The sequence below is a fragment of the Polypterus senegalus genome, chromosome 18 (assembly GCF_016835505.1).
Source record: "Polypterus senegalus isolate Bchr_013 chromosome 18, ASM1683550v1, whole genome shotgun sequence".
Classification (NCBI taxonomy): Eukaryota; Metazoa; Chordata; class Cladistia; order Polypteriformes; family Polypteridae; genus Polypterus; species Polypterus senegalus.
In genome coordinates, this window is record NC_053171.1 from 56,107,508 (window position 1) to 56,116,860 (window position 9,353).

The window sequence follows — 9,353 nt, forward strand, 5'->3', positions numbered from 1 at the left end:
TCAACTCCATTAATTTGTTAGTCCTCAGTGGTCGATAAGCATGTTTACTTTTATTACTGTTATTTCACAATCATTTTCCAAATCTGCTAAAATTATATATTACCTAATGAAAGATTGTGCGGTCAACTGCTTTCTGAAATATTTCAGGTACGGAAAACAGAGATTTTGAGGTAAGGAGATACTGTATATATATATACTGCTCAAAAGAATTAAAGGAACACTTTTTAATCAGAGTATAGCATAAAGTCAATGAAACTTATGGGATATTAATCTGGTCAGTTAAGTAGCAGAGGGGGTTGTTAATCAGTTTCAGCTGCTGTGGTGTTAATGAAATTAACAACAGATGCACTAGAGGGGCAACAATGAGATGACCCCCAAAACAGGAATGGTTTAACAGGTGGAGGCCACTGGCATTTTTCCCTCCTCATCTTTTCTGACTGTTTCTTCACTAGTTTTGCATTTGGCTACAGTCAGTGTCACTACTGGTAGCATGAGGCGATACCTGGACCCTACAGAGGTTGCACAGGTAGTCCAACTTCTCCAGGATGGCACATCAATACGTGTCATTGCCAGAAGGTTTGCTGTGTCTCCCTGCACAGTCTCAAGGGCATGGAGGAGATTCTAGGAGACAAGCAGTTACTCTAGGAGAGCTGGAGAGGGCCATAGAAGGTCCTTAACCCATCAGCAGGACCAGTATCTGCTCCTTTGGGCAAGGAGGAACAGGATGAGCACTGCCAGAGCCCTACAAAATGACATCCAGCAGGCAACTGGTGTGAATGTCTCTGACCAAACAATCAGAAACAGACTTCATGAGGGTTGCCTGAGGGCCCAAATGTCCTCTACTGCGCCCTGTGCTCACTGCACAGCACCAGGAAGCTCAATTGGCAGGTCCACCACTGGCATCCTGTGCTTTTCACAGATGAGAGCAGGTTCACCCTGAGTATATGTGAAAGACGTGAAAGGGTCAGGAGAAGCTGTGGAGAATATTATGCTGCCTGTAACATCGTTTAGCATGACTGGTTTGGTGGTGGGTCAGTGATGATCTTGGAGGCATATCCATGGAGCGACTTACAGACCTCTACAGGCTAGACAACGGCATCTTGACTGCCATTAGGTATCAGGATGAAATCCTTGGACCCATTGTCAGACCCTACGCTGGTGCAGTAGGTCCTGGTTTCCTCCTAATGCATGACAATGCCCGGCCTCATGTGGCAAGAGTATGCAGGCAGTACCTGGAGGATGAAGGAATTAAAACAATTGAATGGCCTTCACGATCCCCTGACTTAAACCCAATAGAACATCTGTGGGAAATTATGTTTCGGTCCATTAGGCGCCGCCAGGTTGCTCCTCAGACTTTACAACAGATCAGGGATGCCCTCATACAGATCTGGGAGGAAATGCCACAAGACACCATCCGTCGTCTCATTAGGAGCATGCCCCGATGTTGTCAAGCATGCATACAAGCTCGTGGGGGCCACACAAGATACTGAAAAGCATTTTGAGTAGCAGAAATTAAGTTTTTGAAAAAATGGACTAGCCTGCCACATCTTCATTTCACTCTGATTTTAGGGTGTCTACACAATTGAGCCCTCTGTAGGCAGAAAACTTTTATTTCCATTAAAAGACTTGGCATCCTTTTGTTCCTAAGACATTGCCCTGTCGTTATTTGTATAGATATCCAACTTCATATTGAGATCTGATGTATCTAATGTGTTTCTTTAAAGTGTTCCTTTAATTTTTGTGAGCAGTTTTATTTTATTTCAATTTGTAATGCTGTTTAGCCATAATTATTGTAAAGATCTTTGAGCCACTTTCATACATGAAATTATACAGTATGAATATATGTTGTTATTGTTGTTCTATGCACTAATCGTGGCATTGAAAATTTTGATTAAGACTTTTTCACTCTACTAAATACACATGACAATATTGACCCAATAAACTTGTAGTCCATCATCCATATCTCTGTTCATCTATCCAGTTTTTTTCAACACAGCATTGCAGGTTATCCCGGTTTAGGTGGTCCTGAAGACCACTGCTGGAGGTAACAGGGCACGATATTGGTCTAATCAGTTCAGCATGTTGTCACCCCAACACTCTCCAGGTAAAATCCTAACATTTTCAAAGGTGATTAACTCATCTCAGTATGGATTACAGATCTAATGTCCTGGGTTTGTATCTGACCCCAGACATTACCTAGATGGAATCTGCACATTCTACCTGTGAGTGTGTGGGTTTTCTTCCCACAACCTTAAGGACATGCAGATAAGGTTAATGGGTGACTTCAGTTTGGCCCTGTGTGACTGTGGTACATGAGTGGGCCCTGGCATGGACCACCGATCTGTGTCCTGCCTTGCTCCCTGTGCTGCCAGGGAAGACTCCAGCCACCCCATGACCTTGAATTAAAATGTTTCAGAATTTTTTGAAAACAAAATGTATTAGAATAGAAATCTGTAACTTTTAAAGACTGTGACATTATACACTATTGTAAGCTTGTTTCTATTAAACATGAAATAAAAAATTATTATAATATATACATATATTTTTTACTGTTGTAGTCCCTACAAAAATTATGTTTTTAAAGAAATGTTCTCAGCATAGTGTTGTTCCACCTTTTGTCATTTTATTTCAAAATAAAATATTCATACAGAACTAACTGTGCTACCCCATCTAAAATGGGTAGAAATCTAAGTGATCAACACTGACCACAGCGTTAACATTTGCAGTGCACCATCTATTGGAGTCCATTTTGTAATACATGTACTAATAAAATCATTACATTTTATCATTCCAACAAATGGCACATCACAGACATTGGTAAAAATAAAATGCATTACTACGAAAGTGTGTAATGAGCCATCTATTGGAATGACAAATGCAATGCATATGTCTCTGTTATATACCATTTGGTATGGGATTCGTAGAATCAATGTTAATGTTTGTGATGTGCCATTTATTGGAATGACAGAGACATAGCAACCAGACAGACTCTTTTCTTTTTATTAAGGTGGATAGAAATGGAGTGCAGAGCCTTATTTCTAGTTTTGAAGGGCTTTATATTACTGACTCAGACCCAGATATACTGGATCTGCTACATCACATTAAGTAGAGTTGCTCAGACAGATGGGTTGAAGTTATGGGGAAACAGCGGCAAGCTTATCATAGTAGAACATTTGAACTGCTTTCACGAGACTTGGCAATTCAGTCCTACTGGCTCAAACTTAGTCACTTAATTTCTTCAATATATCAAATCAAGATTTTTTAAAATAATTTTATCGATTTTATTGAAATCACACAATATTCCATACAAATAAATCAATTTTTACAAAAATAGGACCGAAAAGAAATCAACCCCCACCCCTGAGAAAGAGAGTATGGCCAGCAGAGTAAAACTTAAAGGTAGTAAAAATAAGTAAATAGATGAATTAATAAGTGAAGAAAGATAAGTGGAGAAGAAAAAGAAAAGGGGAGAGAATATGCTTCCTCAGTGCTTTAAAAGCTTATTCTAAATGTTATTGATTAGATCCTGCCAGGTTTTGAAAAATTTCTGCACAGATCCTCTAAGTGAGAATTTGATTTTTTTTTCCAATGGTAAGCAGAGAGCTGAGGAGACTTCGTGCCAGCAAAGCAGTGGGTCCAGATGGAGTATCGCCCCGACTGTTGAAGACCTGTACGTTGGAGCTGGGGAGTCCTCAACTGCGCATCTTCAACCTGAGCCTGGAACTGGGGAGAGTCCCGAGGCTTTGGAAAACCTCTTGTATCACCCCAGTCCCAAAGGTATCACATCCCAGTGAGCTGAATGACTTCAGGCCTGTCGCACTGACATCACATGTGATGAAGACCATGGAGCGGCTGCAGCTTCACCACCTGAGGCCACAGGTCCGCCACACCCTCGACCCTCTGCAGTTCGCATACCAGGAGAAGGTGAGAGTGGAAGATGCCATCATCTACATGCTACACCGATCCCTGTCCCACTTGGACAGAGGCAGTGGTGCAGTATTATGTTTCTGAACTTCTCTAACGCCTTCAAAACCATCCAACCTCTGCTCCTTAGCGACAAGCTGACAGAGATGGGAGTAGATTCATATCCGGTGGCATGGATCGTGGACTATCTTACAGACAGACCTCAGTATGTGCGTCTCGGAAACTGCAGGTCTGACATTGTGGTCAGGAGTGCCGCAGGGGACTGTGCTTCTCCAGTCCTGTTCAGCCTATATACATCGGACTTCCAATACAACTCGGAGTCCTGCCACGTGGAAAATTTCGCTGACGACACTGTTATTATGGGCTGCATCAGGAGTGGGCAGGAGGAGGAGTATAGGAACCTAATTAAGGACTTTGTTAAATGGTGCCACTCAAACCACCTACAACTGAACACCAGCAAAACCAATGAGCTGGTGATGGATGTTAGGAGGTCCAGGCCCCTCATGGACCCCGTGATCATCAGAGGTGACTGTGTGCAGAGTGCAGACCTATACATTCCTGGGAGTGCAGCTGGATGATAAATTGGACTGGACTGCCAACACTGATGCTCTGTACAAGAGAGGACAGAGCGGACTATACAGTACTTCCTTAGAAGGCTGGCATCCTTCAACATCTGCAATAAGATGCTGCAGATGTTCTATCAGACGGTTGTGGCAAGCGCCATCTTCTACGTGGTGGTGTGCTGGGGAGGCAGCATAAAGAAGAGGGACACCTCACGCCTGGACAAACTGGTGAGGAAGGCAGGCTTTATTGTAAGCACGGAGCTGGACAGTTTGACATCCGTGGCAGAGCGACGGGCACTGAGCACGCTCCTGTCAATCATGGAGAATCCACTGTATCCACTGAACAGGATCATCTCCAGACAGAGGAGCAGCTTCAGTGACAGACTGCTGTCACTGTTCTGCTCCACTGACAGACTGAATAGATCGTTCCTCCCCCACACTATGCGACTCTTCAATTCCACGGGGGGTAAACATTAACACTATACAACATTATAGACTGTTATACCTGCTTCGCATTTTTTAACTTGCACTGCTTTTTTTTTATTGCTCTTTAAATAATATTGTTTTTATCAGTATGCTGCTGCTGGAGTATGTGAATTTTCCCTTGGGGATTAATTATCTATCTACCTATCTAATTTCAAATAATATATAACATCAGGTACCCACTGACTTAAAAGAGCAGAGTTAGGATTCGTTGAGCAAGATAAGTCTATGTGCCAATAGTGAAGTAAAGGCGATCACAGTTTGTTTGTCCTTCTCCACTTTAAGCTCATCTGGAAGTACACCAAACACAGCTGTTAATGGGTTAGGAGGGATTGTGACACCAAGGCAGTCTGAAAGGCATTTAAAGATTTTGGTCCAGAATGATATTAATTTGTGCTGGCCCAAAGCATGTGACCCAGTGAGGCTGGAACTTGACTGCAGCGTTCGCAGGTTGGATCTTGCCCTGAAAACATTCTGGATAATTTTAAATGAGACAGATGTGCTCGATATATAATTTTGAGTTGTATAATTGTATGCTTTGCACATATGGAGCTAAATTAGAATGAAATCTCTGCATTGCTACCTTCCACTCCTTTTCTGATATGTTGAGAGATCTTTTTCCCATTGTCCTCTTGGATCTTTGGAAGGGAGGGACTGTAAAATAATTTTATGTATTGCAGAAATGCTGTCTGAGTCCTTGAGACTGAACAATATTTTTTCCAGTAGAGAGGGAGGTGAGGAAAATTGGGCAGGTTTTGTTTAACAACGTTTCTAATTTGAAGGTAGTGAAAGAAATGTGTTGCTGGAAAGCTAAATTTGGAATGTAATTGTTCATAGGATCCAAAGACGTTGTCTGTGTACAGATATCTAAGTGATTTAATCCCCTTGTTTTTTTTCCAGACATTAAAAACTGCATATGTTTGAGAGGGTGGAAAAAGGTGGTTCTCATGCAGAGGTGCCACAGATAAAAGCTTCTCTATCTTAAAATACTTCCTGTACTGGTTCCATATTCTGATTGAGTGAAGCACACTAGGGTTCTTAGTATATTGGCGATAACTTGCATTTATTGGGGTACAAAGCAAGTAATATAAAGAAGTATTGCAGGATTTGATTTCTATTGTGGACCAGGCCTGTGTATGTTCATCTATTTGTGTCCATGTCCAGGTTTTTATAGCTTGTTGCTGCCCAGTAATAAAACTGAAAGTTAGGTAGAGCCATGCCTCCTTCCACCTTAGGTCTTTTTGGGTTGCTCTTTGGATACATGGATGTTTTGAATTCCAAATAAATGAGGTTATGGTTGAATCTAATTTCTTAAAAAATTATTTATTGATGTATATTGGAATGTTCTGAAATAAAAAGAGAAGCTTCGGAAGGATATTCATCTTAACGTTAATTCTTCCAGCTAAAGTAAGATGAAGGGTTGACCATCTATGCAAGTCTTGCTTAATTTTTTCCATACAGAAGGCGAAATTTTGTTGATAAAGAGCTTTACGTCTACTTATGATGTTTACCCCTAGGTATTTAAACTGATCTGCAATGATAAAATGGAAGATGTCCAATCTAATATTGTGTGCTTGAGAATTCACTGGAAAGAGCACACTTTTAGTCAAATTAATTCTGAAATCAGAGATCTTTTGAAATTCTGGTAGTGCTATTAGGAGCACAGGCACTGCAGTATTTTGTGGGTCTGATATATACAGTACCATATCATCTGCATATAGAGAAATTTTCTGTTCAAGTCCTTCTCTGATGATCCCCTTTATCTCATAAGCATTTCGACAGTGAACTGCCAGTGGCTCAATGGCAATTGCGAAAAGCAGTGGTGACAAGGGACATCCTTGTCTGGTACTACGTTCTAGTTTAAAGTAGGCTGAATTAATGTTAATACAAACTGAAGCTTCTGGATTGGCATACAGTAGTTTGACCCATGCACAAATGTTCGTGCCAAACCCAAATTTTCCCAATGTAGTGAAAAGGTAGTTCCATTCAATCATATCAAATGCTTTTTCTGAATCCAACGATATCATCATCTCTGGGTTCTTTGACTTTGTGGGTGAATGAATATATCACATTAAACAGGTGTCAAAGATTGGAAGCTAAGTGTTGACCTTTAATAAATCCAATCTGATCTTGTGATTTTACCGAAGGCAGCACTTTCTCAATCCTTCTAGCTAGGACTTTGGAGAGTATCTTAACATCATCATTCAGAAGTGAAATTGGTCTGTATGATACACATTGTAATAAGTCCTTATTTTCTTTAGGAAAGATGGTGATTAATGCTTGGCGAAAAGTTTGAGGTAGAATTTTATTGTCTCTAGGTTCTGTAAATGTTGCTAATAAAGGGGGTCACTACCAGAGTGGAGAATTTCTTATAAAATTCTGCAAATTCTGCAGGGTAGCCATCAGTGCCTGCTGCTTTCCCACTCTGAAGTGAGTTTATAGCATCTAGTAATTCTGATAGCGCCAAAGGTTTATCCAATTTCTCTGCACTGAGAGTATCTATTTGTGGTATCTGTGATGCATCCAGAAATGCATTAGATTGTGTCTTGTCTTCTTTAAACTCAGTAGAATATAAGGACTTGTAGTAGCCTCTAAATATGTGCATTATATTTTTATGGTCAATCATTTTGTCTCTGTTTGTGTTGGTGATTGCTGGGATTGCATTGTAAACTTTTTGCTTGTGGATTTGTTGAGCTAAGATCTTATTTGCTCTCTCTCCATGTTCATAGTAATGATACCTTGATTTAAAAATGAGTTGTTCAGTTTGTTTAGTTGTTAAGAGGTTGAGCTCTGAATCCAGAGCCTGCCTTTTCCTATGAAGAGCCTCACTTGGACATCTGGCATGGTCTTGATCTATTCTAGTAATTTCACTGGTTAGCTCTGATACCTTCTTAGTTTCTAATTTATTTCTGTAGGAAAGATACAAGATAATCTGTCCTCTTAAGAAGGTCTTCAGGGTTTCCCAGGGTATTCCGGCAGCACCTACCTACTCTCTACCACACCTACTTAATTCCATGAGTGTTTTGTCAGTTTTGACAATTTAATAATATAAACTAGCTGTGCTACCCATCTAAGACAGCTTGAGTTCTAATTACTCAACAGAGGTGTTAATGTTTGCATTGCATCTTCTACTGGAATGTATTTTGCAATGCATGTAGTAATAAAACACACTGCATGCGTCTTCCCAACAGATGGCACATCATAAACATTTGTACAATAAAATGACAAGTGCAATCCATGTCTTGCATGTCTATACACGTGCATATGTAAAAGCGGTGTTGATGTTTGTGATGTGCCATCTGTTGGAATGACCAAGAGATAGCAACTAGACAGACCAACATGTATCCTTTTATTAAGGTGAACATGAAGTTAAATTTGCATATGATACTAAACTAGGTGGAAGGGCATATAATGTAGAATCACATGAATTGTTACAAAGTGACCTGGGCAGAACTGTGGCAAATGAAATTTCAAGTCAATACATGTAAGGTATTATACATAGGGAGTAAAAATGTTAGATTTGAAAATGCAATGGGCAGTGTGAAACTTAAAAGTGCACCTTATGAGCATGATCAGGCAGTCATAGTGGACTCATCACTATCAAGAAAGAGAATAGGATGTTAAGTTTAGTATCACAATATGTGAAGTACAAGTCAAGGGAGGTTACGCTTACGTTATATAACACGAGTGAGGCCTCAGCTGAAATATCGTTCACAGTTTGGGTCTCCATATTACATAAAGACATGGCAGCACTATAGAAAATCAACAGATGAGCAAGTGTACCAATTACAGGGCTGTGAGGTATGAGCTATGAGGATAGCCGATTGATTTATGACCATTTATGTTAGGCAGAATGCCCAGTGGGGGCTGGCGGGTCTTTTGGCCCCTTAAACCACTGTAGATTTTGTTTTTTTTCTCCAGCCTAACTGGAGTTTTGTTTTGTTTTGTTTTTCTGTCCTCCTGGCCATCTGACTTTGCCTTTTTTGTTGTTACTCATTCTTTAATATTATTGCCTAATTTTAGTTTTTTTACTTTACTTGTTACGTTCTCTTTGTCATCTTATAAAGTACTTTGAACTGCATTGTTGTATGAAAATGTGCTATAGAAGTAAATGTTGTTGTTGTTAAGACTAAGGGAAGTTTTTCAGTTTCAGCAAACTGCCATAAACAGGTGACAAGATTAAAGTGTTCGAAATTATGAAGGGATTAATGTAGAGGATCCTAGAAGTTCCTCAGCAAGAAGATGGAGATACAGATGGAAACTGTTCAAGGGCAGAATTCACACAAACTTCAAAACGTTTTTTCTTCACAAAGAGAACAACAGATACATGCACTTTGTTGCCAAGGAGTGTGCTAGCCAGTAGGTCTTTGGAGACCTTCACAA